The 14219-nt window shown below is 46.1% G+C and overlaps 1 protein-coding gene and 1 pseudogene across 5 annotated transcripts in view; both read left to right on the top strand.

Moving 5' to 3' along the window:
* The window catches only part of Trappc9 (trafficking protein particle complex 9), a 471619-nt gene that overhangs the window by 338856 nt on the left and 118544 nt on the right, over positions 1–14219 (top strand). The gene's annotated exons all lie outside the window — the stretch shown is intronic.
* Gm28020 lies at positions 996–1062 on the top strand (annotated as a pseudogene).

Genomic DNA, 14219 nt, shown 5'->3' with positions numbered 1-14219 from the left:
TTACTTATAATATGAAAACAACTAAAATGTCTGACATCTATTAGTTGACTGTTAGATAGCTATTAAGAAAATTGTGCTTTTACAGAATTTATAATGTTAGGCTATGTATTCTCCTGGCTTCTGGGCATTGTAATGGACCTTCTGTTCTGTTGCTACTTTACCTATGCCGTGCATTCCCCTATTCCCAGCAGAAGGTGTCACACATGTTCTCATAGAGCAGCAGTTCCAAACCTGTGGGTAAAGACCCCTTTGGGAGTCACAAATAGTCAAGTCTGCATGTCCACGCACAAGAGGCAGTATGACATGGTTCCTGCTCCTGGAACAGAGCTAGCAGGGCTTGGGCCTCCACAAGTGTTAACAGTTGCTAGGCATAAGACTTGCTTGTTTATTTTATGTTCTTCTTTAGGGAACTCTCTTCTCTGCCAAAGTTAATAACTCCATAATAATCAGAGACAGCAGGAGTTCAGGAGGTGAGGGTATGTCTAATGTCCTTAGCAAAATGTAAATGCTGTGACCTTTAGAACAGTCCTTAAGGCTGTGGGAAAGAACTCTGAAAACATGAGTTCAAGAATGTATAGTTTCTTAACTATGCAAAATATAAGGATGCAATATGAATGGTGTGAAGAGCTTCATGGATCTAACAGAACAAAGGCAGCCAGGTTGTCGGAAAGATACAAATACAGGCAGATTCCTGAGTTTAAGATCAGCCTGGGACATGTGAATTTAGGTCCAGACATGGTAGGAATAGTAATCTCAGGACAGGATTTTACCCAGCTAGCTTACTGTCTGTACTTACAAAGGCCAGGATATCTCTGAATTCATTTGAAATGTTTAAAAAATATACTTGCTGTTCTTTTCTAGCAATCAAGGGGTTAAGGATGCTGATTCCTGGGATAATCAAAAGGGTACCTGGAGTAAATGACTGAATTGATATGTAAATAAAAAGACTGGGCTTTGGTCTGCAAGAGAGAGCTACCCAGACAGAACTACTTGGAGAGTGAACACAGCTCTTTTAGAATTTTTTTTTCTAGCAGCTTTTCTGACTTTGGTCAGAAAACCCATGAACTATCCACAGAGCTTTGAAAATTTGTTTCTAGCAGGAGAAAGCTGTCTTTACCAGAGAGCTGTGTCAAGCAGAAAGCTGTCTGGAGCAGACTGCAGAGCCAAGTGGTATCGGTATCTATAGAGCTTTTTGGAGAATCATCTTAAGCAGAACACAAGGTTGTCAGTTTGTACCCATGATTGACTTCAAGTCATTTCTTTTGCTGCTCCCAAATACCTTGAACCCTTCTCCAAGCTAAGGCTGGTCCTTGGCAACAAATAAGATATTTACATTATGATTCCTAGCAGAAGCAAATTACAGTTGTGAAGCAGCAATCAAATAATTTTATGGTTACAACATGAAGAACTATATGAAAGGGTTGTAGCATTTGGAAGGTTGAGAACCACTGCCTCAGAGCCTGAGGGAACTGCCACTTGTTTCTCAGAATTGGGACCACAGGGAAGCATCAACATCAATTTCCAGCTTAGGGCTCAGCTTTGAACATACATGTGATAGGAGGGATACAAAATGACATTTGAAAGAAGATGCCAGCATCATAAAAATTAACTGACATGAATAATGCATATGCCTGTGTATGTGACTGGAAATATGTAAAACTGTAGCCATGGGGGGGGGGGCGGGTATCACAGATAATAGTTTTCTTTAGAATTTTCCAGTGTGTGTACTACACAGCAGGCTTCATTACTTGACAGAGATACAAGTTATATTGCGTTACCAAGCTGTGTTTAGTTTTCAAAGTACTACCATGGTCTTTAACCCCCGTCATCATGGTCTGGCGTGTGTTTGGGTTCGCTTGCTTTGTCTGGGAAAGATCTGAACACAACTCTTGCCCATTTCAACTTGTTTTTCACCGACATCCAAGATACCTTTAGTGTACCTGGGCTCTGGGGGCACTCAGTGGGCTGCTGATTCTCTGGATCCTTTGAACATGAGAATTTGAGGACAGTGTGGGTCCTAGAATGAATTCAGGAAACCTGTGCAGAGAAGCTCACCAGAGGGAGCCTGCTGCTGAAGTAGCTTGTTCTCCCATGCTGGCCATCTTGTTTTAGGTGAGCTTGTTCACCTGGACAACTTTGGAGTCTTCATTCAGTCAAGTCTGTTCAGTGCTGAGCCCCTCTCAGCTCCCCAGAGCAAGGCTTAGGGTGTCTGGAACTGGCTGCACAGGGTGTGGTTGTTTATAGGGTTCCTCTCGCCACTAACATTACACTGGATGGCTCTTTACTTAAGTACTTACTTAATTTTTTGAGGTAAGGTTTTATAATGTATCCCAGGCTGGCCTAAAACCCTTGCAAATTCTATCTGAGCCTCCCAGTGCTAATACTGTACTGTCAGCTGTCTGTGTGCAGTCTGCATCAGCTGGTGAGCACTTGCCGTGCTTCTCTCTTTTCCGAGTGTCCCACCACCTCATCCCGCAGGGCACCTTTACTTCTGCTATTCTGCTCAGCATTATTCCTAAGTTTAGTTCCCATGTATGGGAAAACCCTGCAAATTAAGGTCACAGTCTACCATGTCCAGATAGAATAACTAGAGAAAATAACCAACCTTGAAGTCAGGATAGCTCCTCTGAATTCAGTGTAAAACAGAGGACTCCCTTTACCATCAGGGCTTGCCCTTCCCTGACCTTGTCTGGGGAGCTCTCGATCCCCACCCTCTACCTACAGAATGCCAGCATTGTAGGTTCAACTTCTTTTTTCTGGATAACAGCCTGTCCAACAAGCACCTGGAATTCCTGGAATGCCTTCCCATGCAAATGAGGCATTTTTCAGTACCCTAATCTCTAGCCAATGATATAAGCCCTAGAAATTGCTGATCCCTTCCCCAAAACTATATAGCCCTTCATTCACCCAGAATACCGTTGAGCTACCTCTCTGAAGCTGGCCCTGGAAGTCTTTCATTTCTGTTGTACTCATGGACAGGCTGTTGGAACCTGTTCTTCAACTCTGTTCCCTTTGTCCTCTTGTGCAAGTGGCCAAAGCCCCCAGGGAGAAGGAAGGACCCCATCCATGGTGCCTGACACTGTCCTATGGCTGTCCTCTGGCATTGCCCTTGCCACCTCATTTTATTCCTGAGATCTCCTGGGTCCCAGCAGTCACTATGCAGTGTGTCCTCTGGTGTCCCCCACCTAGCCTGACTCCAAGGTTGGTTTTTTTCTCTGAAATACACCCAGCCCCTTTTTGTTTGCATTTGTCTGCGAACAGGGCTAAGTCCCATGCTAGCCCCTAGGAGGTGGCACGCTCTCCAATGGGTAAATCTCTGGAGACTACCTCATGAGGTTCAGCAGTAGCCCTTCTGCCCTCCACCTCCACCCTAGAACAGTCAGTTTCCCCAGGCTATCTCAGGCCTAGAGGCCTCGAAGACAGTTATTTCCCTGTGTCGTTGATCATGTCACCTTCTAAAACATGCTGTTTCCATGGCAACTTTCACAGCCAAGGCTGGTTCAAGTTTCTATAGACAAAAGCAGTTGTTGCTATTGGGACTAATTGGAGTTAAGTTATTTTAGTTCCCATGAAGAAAATCACTGTCTTTGGACTATCACAGGATAAGCCTTATCTTTGGAGTGTAACGTGTTCCATGCACAACGAGTTTGCCCTCTTCTTTCCAAAGCAGTGGCATACTTCAGAACATTTTTCCACCCAGCTTTTCATCATTTCTCTCTCAGAGCTCTACACAGCGTCTTTGGACTAATTAGACGAGATGTTGGGCCTTTTCTCAGTAAATTGTTCCTTCTGAGCTAGCCCAAGATGCTCTCTTCCAGGATAGACAGAGGAGGACAGAAGGTGTGTGTTCAACCAAGGATCTTCAGTGAGAGTGTGCAGAGCCAGCTATACAGGGACTGGTTCTAATGCCAAGGCCATCAAGGGAACTGTGCCCATGAATGAGGCTCCTAAAGATTTGTCCATCATGTTGTTTGTTTGTTTGTTTGTTTGCTTGCTTGCTTTGCTTTTTTCAGTCTCTAAGATGTTGGGGTCACACCATGGTGTCCGTGCTTCTGCTCCATTCCTGTCTGTGCCTGGTAGCCAAGGTCACATGGGCTTGAATGAGATCTAAGATTCCATATTTACGATGGCTATAGACTAAGAGTTCTGTCTGCTTTCTTCTCTGCTGTTCTTATGGCCTTGGGGAGAGGTAATCTCGATTGGGGCACATAGTCCCCTGCCCTATTCAGACCATCTGAAAGGCTGGGGACAGTTGGCTTTCTGTGGCCAGCTTTCCTGTGGCAAAGGTTTGGCAACCAATGTTTTTTGTTGTTGTTTGTTTGTTTTTTTATCTCTACTATCTGTATGACTAGTTCTATAATAAAAAAAGATTCGAATGTGTATCATATAAGAAACTCCATAATCCTATGCTTAGAGGCCTTCTATTTGTGAAATCATTTGTCTAAATCACACACATGCCAAGTTACCAAACTAATGTTAATAAAACTATAATATTAAACTGACAAGATATGTTGGTGGATCTAAATTGCTAGTCAACTGGTGAATGGACAGCAATGCCTGCAGAGCTGGTCCCTTTAATGTTGTGTGTCAATATATAGTGACACAATGTAAAGCCTAGACATTTGTCTCTGCTTATACCAGGGCAATCCCTCTCCCCTCTATGTGCCATGATGCCATTCCCACACAAAGTGGGGTCAATATGTTTCATTTTTTCCTCTGCCTTGTATTTATTTTCCATCTGTAAATTTATATAACATGCAAGTGTTCATTTCCTGTGTGGTTTATCTCCCTCTATTCCAAGAGCAACATTTTTAAATTTTGATGAAGTGAGTTGATAAGTTTCGGATTTATGAGTCACATGTTAGGTTTTGTTGAACCTCGGGATGTCCACAGACACTCTCTGTGCTTTGTTAGGTTTTATGGCTTTGGGTTTTGCTTGTAGGTCTGCAGTGCATTTTGAGTTGATGGTTATAGAGGTGCAAGGTGAAGGTTCAAGTTCATTGTTTTTGTGTCAAGACAACCATTTGCCCTTACAAGTTCTTTGCCTCTCAATTCGGGGAACTCATCACTGCCCTGGACTCTGTAGAGGTAGTCATATCAACAACCCTAGTCCACCTGGATTCATGTCTAGTCTGGCTCCTTAGCTTTCTCTTTCTCTCTCTCTCTTTCTCTCTCTTCTTCCATTCCATTATCTTTATTTATTAAACTCTTTTTTTTTTTTTCATCTTTTGGGACTGAACCTCATTGCCTCACATAAGCTAGGCAATCTCTGTACAACTGAGCTCTACCTCAAACTCTCATAGTCTTTAAAGACACAGTTCTTTGAGAATTTCAATGTGCTTTGATCTTATTAACTCCTCCAAGACTCCTAAGAACCACCCACCTGTTTTCCCTGCCCACAGAACTGTGTATCTTTTTTTCTTAAACCCTTTAAGTCCAGTTTTGCTATCTACCTTGTAATAGAGGGCATGGGACACTGTGAAACCACCAAAAGGGAATACTCCATGGATAGAAGAAAGGTTTACTGGGAATCAGACTGCCAAGGCTATATCTAGGTGGGGGACGAGATGGGCGGAGAAAACCACTGTATATGTATATATATGACAGTCAGCAGGGTGGGGGCCCTTGCTCTGATGCAGGCTGTTCAGAATAACTAGGAACTAGATGTCCTTTTGGGGGTGGATTAAGGGATTAAAGAAGGACCTGGAAAACAGAAGTTTGTCTTACTGAGATCTGCAGAGAAATGCTGAATTTACACTTCTGTTTACCCAATAACAATCTTCCTGTTTACCAGATCAGAGTCCTTTTGTCATCAGCATTGCCATTTGGGTGTCAGGGTAGGGGATGGGGGGGGGGTGGAGGGGGGGGGATGGGATAGGGAATGCACTTTGGACCTAACACACATATTCTTGAATAGGTGATTTTCCTCTAGAGATCTGTGGCTCCACTTAGAGATAAAAAGGTCTACACTTTTTAAGAAAACTGACTTTCCTTCTCCCAGAAGCTACTAATTGTCAATAGCTCCTCAGCTAGGGGTGAGACTTTGTGTCTACCTCTCCCCTCCATGTTGGGATTTGATCTGGCTTGGACTTGCTCAGGTCTTGTTCATCATGTTATCCCAACTACTGTGGGTTCATACATACAGCTGTCCTGCTGTATCTACAAGACACTGTTCTTATTGTCATCTGCCACTTCTGGCTCTCCCACTCTTTCTGTTCCCTCTTCTGTAATGACCCCTGAGCCTCTGGAGGAGATGGGTGTGATGTAGATACCCCATTTAGGATTGAGTGTTTTGCAGTCTCATAGTCTCTACCCTTTGGCCAGTTGTGGGTCTCTGCTAATCACCATCTGCTGCAAATAGACTCTTTTCTGATGTGAGTTGAGGGATGCAATATTCCAGGGTGTAACCACAAGTCATTAGGAGTCAGTTTCGAAGAGTGGGCTAATAATAGAATGCATCAGTGTGGGCTGTTGTGACAGCCAATTAGAGAACAAAGGTGTTACACACACGCAAGGGCGTGTCACCCAGAACATGCTCAGGATTTTTCTATCTTAACAGCCACCACCATCCTCAGATGATTCCTCAGCCTAGTGCAGGACTCCAGCTTGTCCCCTGCTGTCCTACCTTGTCTTGCTCTTTCTCATTTTTAATCACAAGCACCCAGACTCTTCACATCACACCATCTACCCATCCTCTTGTTCTGTTTGCTGAACTCTCTGTGTTCTCTTGTTCCTTTGTCTGGCACACTTGCTAAGACTTTGCTCCCAGCAGCAGGAGAGAGCCACTATAGGCAGTAGTCCAGAGTCTCACGAGATCTCACCATCTCAGAACCTCCTTGGAGCATTCATACTCTGTGCTTCCAGAAGAATCTAGAGAATTAGCCTTGGCCCTCTGGTTACAGACCCAGGCTCTAGCAGCAATTTCCTGACTTACTTAATGTCTCCATTGAGAAGGGTCACTTAAACCGTGAGCCCGGTTCTTCCTTAGTAATAATAAGAGAAAGAAGAGCTCCTTGAGATCACTGTGAGGACGAGATGTCACTGGAAATAAAAGCCACTTAGAGAATGACAGGTGCACACTAGCACTACTCACCGTTAACTCATTCTAAAGGCAACCCGGGTCAGGACGTTAGCCACAGAGAGCAGAAAGAGCCAGCTGTTACAAGGCTGAATGTGCTAACCGTCGAGAGAAAGCCAAGCCTCTCAGATCTTAACTCAAAGAGATGCTTCATTTTCTCCTTTTTACTGCCCAGGAAAAACAGAAAGAAAGAAAGAAATTAAGAAATCAAGAAGGAAGGAAGGAAGGAAGGAAGGAAGGAAGGAAGGAAGGAAGGAAGGAAGGAAGAGAGGAGAATAGAAAGCTTGATTGGCAGGTAGTTGAAGCATCCAGTTTGGGTTCAGAGTCCCCCTCCTAACTGGGACTGGTGCATTGCCTACAGGGACATCTATTGCCTCTGGCCCTTCCTGCCAATTTCTCTGCTTTCCATTTGCTCTGAGGATCTTCCTGCCTCCCCATCACGATGCCCTGTTTCACCACAGGCCCAGAAGTGATAGAACCAGATCACCATGGCAAGAATAAGCCTTTCATCCTTCATGTGGTTTTCCCGTGCTTCACTGTGTTTCGAGTTTCAGTGACTCTTCAGTAAGAATGCTCTGAGCTTTCATTATGGTTTTGAGCACTTCCATCCAGTCAAGGCCCTCAGTGCAGATTAGAAACAAAAGTCGATCTGGAGCTAGGAACCACACAGTGGCAGAGCCATGGTCTATATTTGCATTCCCCTGGTCACTGAAGGCTTGAGGAGATTATCACGAGAGCTGAGTGCAACTACCAAGAATTGGGCAGTCAACTCCAGGCTTAGCGCCTGCCACAACCCAGGACTGTCCATCTAGAGATATCAGCAGCAGAGGTGCCAGAAGAGGTTTGTGAGTGAGGTAAAGGATGGAGCATATGGTGTGTGTGTGGGGTGGGGGGCATTGTAGTAGCAGCAGTGACAGCTGCTCACCATTAGCCTCCTATCCTGTCTTTGTCTTTAAGCCTCTTAGAGTTATTTTTCCATTGTTCAGGAAGCTGAGCTGAGCTGACAAGAGAAAGCAGGTACTCTCAGCCGAGCTGGCGTATGTTCTAGTCACTGGGACATGGGCTACAGACCTTCCAGTGGAGACAGAGCTACAGCAGCTGTACTGCTGACTAGGGAACTTGCCGTTGTTTCTGCCTGTCCTTTTGTTCTGTGAGGAGTGAGGACCGTCCTCCTAATCCTTAAGATGCAGCTGACCTCTGAGAGGTAGTGTCCCTGGCTGCAGACCTCAGGTGAGAGTGTGGCACCCGAGGATGTGCAGCTCTGGGTCTGGCTGCCTCCAGGGTATGAAGGGAGGATGGTATGACAATCCGTAGACCTCTGCTCAGTAGGCTGTTCATGCACCACGAAGAGAAGGTACATTGGGACAGGCATGGGCCATGTCTGCAGCCCCCTTAGATCCTTCAGGCTCATGTTGATTGTTACTTTTGTTTCCGGCCCTCTGAAGGCCAGCCAGTGGTGCCAACCTGACCAATACTATGCCTGCCTATGTCACAAGCACTGGATTTAACTCTTATCCTGCTGAAGGTTAGACCCCAGCTCATCACAGATGGCCCTTTTCATGGGAAGTCAAGCCTGCTCAGTGGCAGCTTTGGTAGCAGTCTTAATCCCCAGGGCATAAGGCCAGCAGTGCCATTGTCTTAGTCAGTATTCTATCTCAGTGAAGAAACACTGTGACCACGGGAAAGCTTATGAAGGAAAACATTTCATTGGGGCTGGCTTATTGTTTCAGAGGTTCAGTCTATTTCCATGGTGGGGAACATGGTGGTATGTAGGCAGACCTGGTGCTGGAGAGGTAGCATTCTACATCCAGAGCTGCAGGCAGCAAGAAGAAAGAAGAGATCCTGGGCCTAGCTTGAGCATTTGAAACCTGAAAGCCACCTACCGTGACATACTTTCATTAACCCATAAGGTCACACCCATTCCAACAAGGCCACACCTTCTAATCCCTGTGAAGTAGCACCACTCCCTTATGACCAAGCATTCAAATCTATGATCCTGTAGGGGCCCATTCTTGATCAATCCACTACAGCCAAGTCGATGGCTTTACTGCCAACAGGTTCATATTCCACTTCTCATGCTAATCCAAAAGGTGCCTGCACACTGTACTTCACAGAGGGTAATATGTTTCTACATGCAGTTGTCTTTATTCCAGTGATTGCTGTTACCGTAGTGTTTGATGATAATAAAAGTCATTGCATTAAATAGATCCAGCCGGAACCTGGAGAGGGGTCCACAGGGATCCTCTGCTGCCCCAAATCTGAATGACCTCATGGACCATTGTGCAGCATGTGGTTGTATGTTGGTTGTCTGTTGAAGAAAACAGGCAACTGTAATAGATGGAGAGTGGGTCAATAGTCATCTCTTTTATTTTTAAAGAGTGGCTTTCTCCGTCGGGACATACTTAGCATGTTACACTGCACATCATTTACAGGGTACAACTCATTGGTTCCAGCGTGTTCACAGAAAGGCTTTAAACCACAGTTACATCAATTTTGAGTTTCACCCCGCCTCCCTAAAGAGTCCTGTCAGTGGCCTCTCTCCTCTTCTCTCAATCAGCTCCCAGCTGCAGCAGTCATTGATCTACTTTTAGTCTTTATAGATTTGCCCTCTCTGGACATTCCTGACAAATGGGCTCAACTGATGCTTGGTGGTTTATTATCAGCCCCTTCTTCAGAACATTGGCTATAGGGCTTCTCATGTTGTGGCCAGCCTTTCTGTCCCTTTAATTACTAACCTGAGTTCCACTGTGTAGCTATGGCATGCTTCACCCGCCCATTTACCAGTTGATAGTCAGTGAGCCTGTGTCCCCCTTTGGTCTGTTATGGATGATGTTGCTGGGAGTGTTTACACACAGGCCTTGGATAGAGAAGTCTTCATTTCTCCTGGACCTATAGCTAGGAATGAAATTGTTGTGCTGTATGTAATTCTGTGTTTAACTTTTAAAATTCCTTCTTAAATCAGCTTTGGAGATTTTATACCATCATCACCACTACTCTGTCCCTTGGGAATCTGTTGATTTTTAAAGTTTAAAAGTTCATTGGTAGAAATGTATTCATAATATCCTCTTCCCTTGTTTCTGTCTTGGTGTTGTAAAGAGATAAGGTTTAATATTCCCATCTGCGCCTTCTCTCTCTTCTTCCCTTGGTCCTTCTCCGTGGCCTTTTGTATTTTAATGAGTTTGATATTGCCTTTTTAATACCACAGTGATCAGGCCTAGCTGTCAAGCTCCTTCCTCTTGGTATCAGGAGGGGCAATGAACAGAGCCTCTTGTACTGGCTCCCACGGCCAGGGAATCTGGGAGAGTGGACTTGGAGCTCTCAAAGAGAATGTTGTCTTTGAACCAGAGAGCAGCAGAAGGGCGGCTTGCTGTAAGGGAAGCAGGCAAGTGGCACTGGGGACCCCAGACAGCCTGGATGAGCCGCACTGTCATTCTTGATGCTTTCACACAGGGACATAGGGCACATGCATGACGAGAGACTGAGGCTTGGAGTCATTAAATAACTTCCCCAAAGTCATGCAGCTACCATGGGCAGAACTCGACTAGAGTCCCAGTCTGTTTAATTCAAGCGCCTATACTCTACAGAACCTCCCTGTACCATATTTTGATTATGAAGGATTTAAGGGATATAGCTGAACTTTATTTACAAGAAAGACAAAAATAGAACCTATTTAATGTAAGCAGCAATATACACACACAGGCACACACACACACCATCTCCTTCATCTCATTAGTTTGCCCTGTGCTCTGTTCCCTCTGTTGAGGGTGGTCTTGTTTTGGAATGGAGCCTGGCACTCTATAAACACAAGGAGAGCCCCTTGCTTCTATTTGCAGCTCTAGAACATCCACTGAAAGAAGAGATGTGCAGTTCGCATCCGACATTCTCCAGGTGCTATGATTTCACTATTGTGCTACAAAATAAGGTACCTGACTTGTCTGCGAATCTCCTAGAAGCCCTGAACTTGGACGATAAACTCATTTCCTCCCTCATGAAGGTGTACAAACCCTGAATAGGCTCACTAACTCTTCCTTCTCTCCTCTGCTCTTCTCTCCCCTCCCCTCTCCACTCTCTCTCCCTTCCTCCCTACCCTCTGTCCTTCCCTCCCTCCGTCCCTCCCTCCCTTTCCCCTGCCCGCCTCAGCCTCATTGCTGAAGTGTATCTCCCAACCAGGAGGATCAGTTAAACCAGTCCACAGCCCTGCTCTGAGTCTCAGGACCCTCAGTAAGCAGCTGCTATGCAGCAGGAGGATGCAGGGGTCCTCATTCCAAAGTTCTATGGATGTGAGGCTAGGAGTGCAAATAGCTGCACATCTCTCTGGTCATGGCTTCATGGAGAAGGCTCCCTGGGTAACCATGGAGCTATCACTGGCCCCTGCCAGCATCTGCAGTCCTCCAGCTGGGTGCTCCCTCTTTTCAGAGGGAGCAGGCACACTCTAGCTGGGGCTATGATTCGTTCTCTTTTAATTTTTAAGTTGCTCTCCATCTCATTATGTTGTTTCATTTCCTTCCATCTGGCACTCTGAGACTTTCACAGTATGAAATTTAAAATGAAGATGATGAAGATGATAATATTGATCAAAAAAGAGCACAGGGCAAGAAAAAAAAAACCTCCGCAGTTATAATAAACTTTGGTTTCTTCCCTGTTTATCTGTCCATTGATTTGTGTCAGTAGCCACAGCAATGTCTGAGGGGATGTGTTAGGAGCTGGAACATTGGAGCTGCTCTGGAGGTGTGGGATTTCTGTGTAACCAGGCTTTCCATACTTGGGTGCTAGTTACTAGAGCTCCTCTCAGGAGCACTTGGGAGGTAGGAGGTGCATAAAGGAGGGTATGCCAACTAACTGATGAAGAAGAGGCTCTCAAGCATGTGGTCAGCAGGCCCCGTCCAGCTCAGATAGACCTGTCACTTAAAATGTACAGGAAGTTTCAGACTCAATCTGGCCTCTCTTTTTCTAGAAACACCAGAAGCCATGTGTAGGAGCTATAGGCTATTATGTGTCCCGTACCATGTACTCTTTAGTTCCGTCTACCTGAAAGGAAGTTGGGTCAGGTGACTAGGTCTGGACCCCTTGGACCTACCCCTTCACAGGTCTGGTCTTCTGGGCCAAGGGAACATTTTTGTTGCTGCCTGGAACTTGGAGATTTTCTTCCAATTCTAGGATTTATGAGTTTAAAGCCCCTGGGTAACACTGGGTATTAAACTGCGACTAGATCTGGTCATGCTGTTCTGATCAGTGCCTTGTGTGATCGAGCATGTGCTCGCTCTGAGTGCCCCCAGAACTGTGGAGGCCCAGAGGCCCAGAGGATGAGGTGATGGAACTGAGGGACACAAGATGTGCATCAACTAGAGAGCAACCTACATCCTATCCTCTTCACAGCAGCAGCTCCGGGGTGGAGCTAGGTGGGCAGAGCAGAACCTACCCTGGAAACAGGGCAGTGGGCAAAGGGAACCACTGGGTTGGGCAGCGCTTGCCCTACATGGTGGAACCTGCCAGACCCCTCTTGGGCTCTCTGACCTTTTCCCTTGTCTCCTTTTCTGAGTCCAGCTCTTGTCCCATGTACCTCTGACTAGGCTGCCCTGCCTCTTCAGGCCCAGCTAAGGAGCAACCCCTTCTAGGCCCCTCCATGGCCTCATTCTGAACTTTGGTTCATTCTCAAGGTTCATCTCAAGGTCAGATGGCCTGAAAATATAGTCTCTATCAGAGTCTGGAGAGACATGGTGGGCCTCTGTATCTGCCGGCCTGCGCGCCTGCGTATCTGTCTTTCTGCCCACTCTGTTGGTGTCTGCCCACTTCCATGTCTGTTTCTATCTCCTCGTTGTTTGAATGCAAAACAGTACTTTCTTTCACTCTCGACTCCCAGCCCCTGTCTGAGATGTTGAAGGAAAGGGTCACTCCTGAGAGGTAGCAAAGGCAGGGGGGATAGGAACCTGCAATGCCATATCCAGCCATTACCTTTCGCCTTCAGAATATGACTTGGGACAATTCTGTACGGGCAGAAGATTGGTACAGGGAAGGCCTTTCACTCCAAAGCCTGCCATCTCTAACCACCCCTGTGCCGCCTCATTGCTCTCTGGGTTTTTGGTTTTTTTTTGTTTTTTTTTGGAGGGAGCACTGGGTTGACAGGAGACAGGAAGTGCTGTGTGGCCAAGACCCCCAAAGACTAATAAGGTCATAATAGGCGAAAGAAGCAACTGCCTTTTTTTAATCCTTTTTTTTTTCCTTTTTGTCTTTTGTCTCAAGTTAGGAAACTGCTGCTTGTCTCTAATTGTCAACCTCATAGTATAGGGGACTCTTGATGTCCTAACAGCATGGCTTTTCCAATATTAGACTGGATCGCTGGAGGACTTTTCTGGGTGAGACAGTCTCTCACGAGCTTGACTTTTCTGTTCAACCTCCAAAGGTGCAAACCAGCCCAGGAAGGGGGTCCTTCTTACTCCAAGTGTCCCTAACACGATTTTCACCTTGTCTGTCCATGGAGTGTCTTCTGGGACCGGAGGGAACAGAAGGGCCCCAGTGGCAGACACGCAGCAATGGCCTTGTCAAATGCTAGTCAGAGAAAGCGTCATCACCCGCGCTTAACTCGATTAGAAGCCGCGGTGGCACCAGTAATACTACGTGACATTTATGTGAGCATTTGCACTTCACACTGTGCTGGCCCAGTGTTTGTCTCCACGGCCCCGCCTGCCTGCCAGGAGCTGGTCCAGACCGCTGTTGTTTTAATCCTTTTTCCTTCTCAGCATTTCCTCCCGACTTCCATCATATGTGGTGTGGGCTTTGTTTGCTCTGCCGATTTTCCTGTTGCCTTTGCCAGTGCCAATCTGTCCCCAGCACCCCATCGCTGTAAGGCACAGGCCTGGCCACCGTATCTCATCTTAATCCAGCTCCTGGCCAACCACCCTGGAATGGCATTGCCTTTCTTCTTGTGACAGCAGCCCCCTAACCGCTGCAGAAATAGCATGTGTTCATTTTCAAAAGATAAGGAGAAGTAACTTTTAAATCACACTTAATCCCCCCGCCAAGAGTAAGGCTGCCATTCTCCGGACTCAGCGTATCGATAGCTGCGTGGAGAGCACTTGTTTTATGCAAGTGGTTTGCGTTTGCTCCCCAGCATCTGACAAGAGCTTTCTTGCCCTTCTTCATG

This window comes from Mus musculus, chromosome 15 (genome assembly GCF_000001635.26).
Source record: "Mus musculus strain C57BL/6J chromosome 15, GRCm38.p6 C57BL/6J".
Classification (NCBI taxonomy): Eukaryota; Metazoa; Chordata; class Mammalia; order Rodentia; family Muridae; genus Mus; species Mus musculus.
Note: the sequence above shows the minus strand (reverse complement) of the source record. Positions and strands in the feature narration are given on the sequence as shown.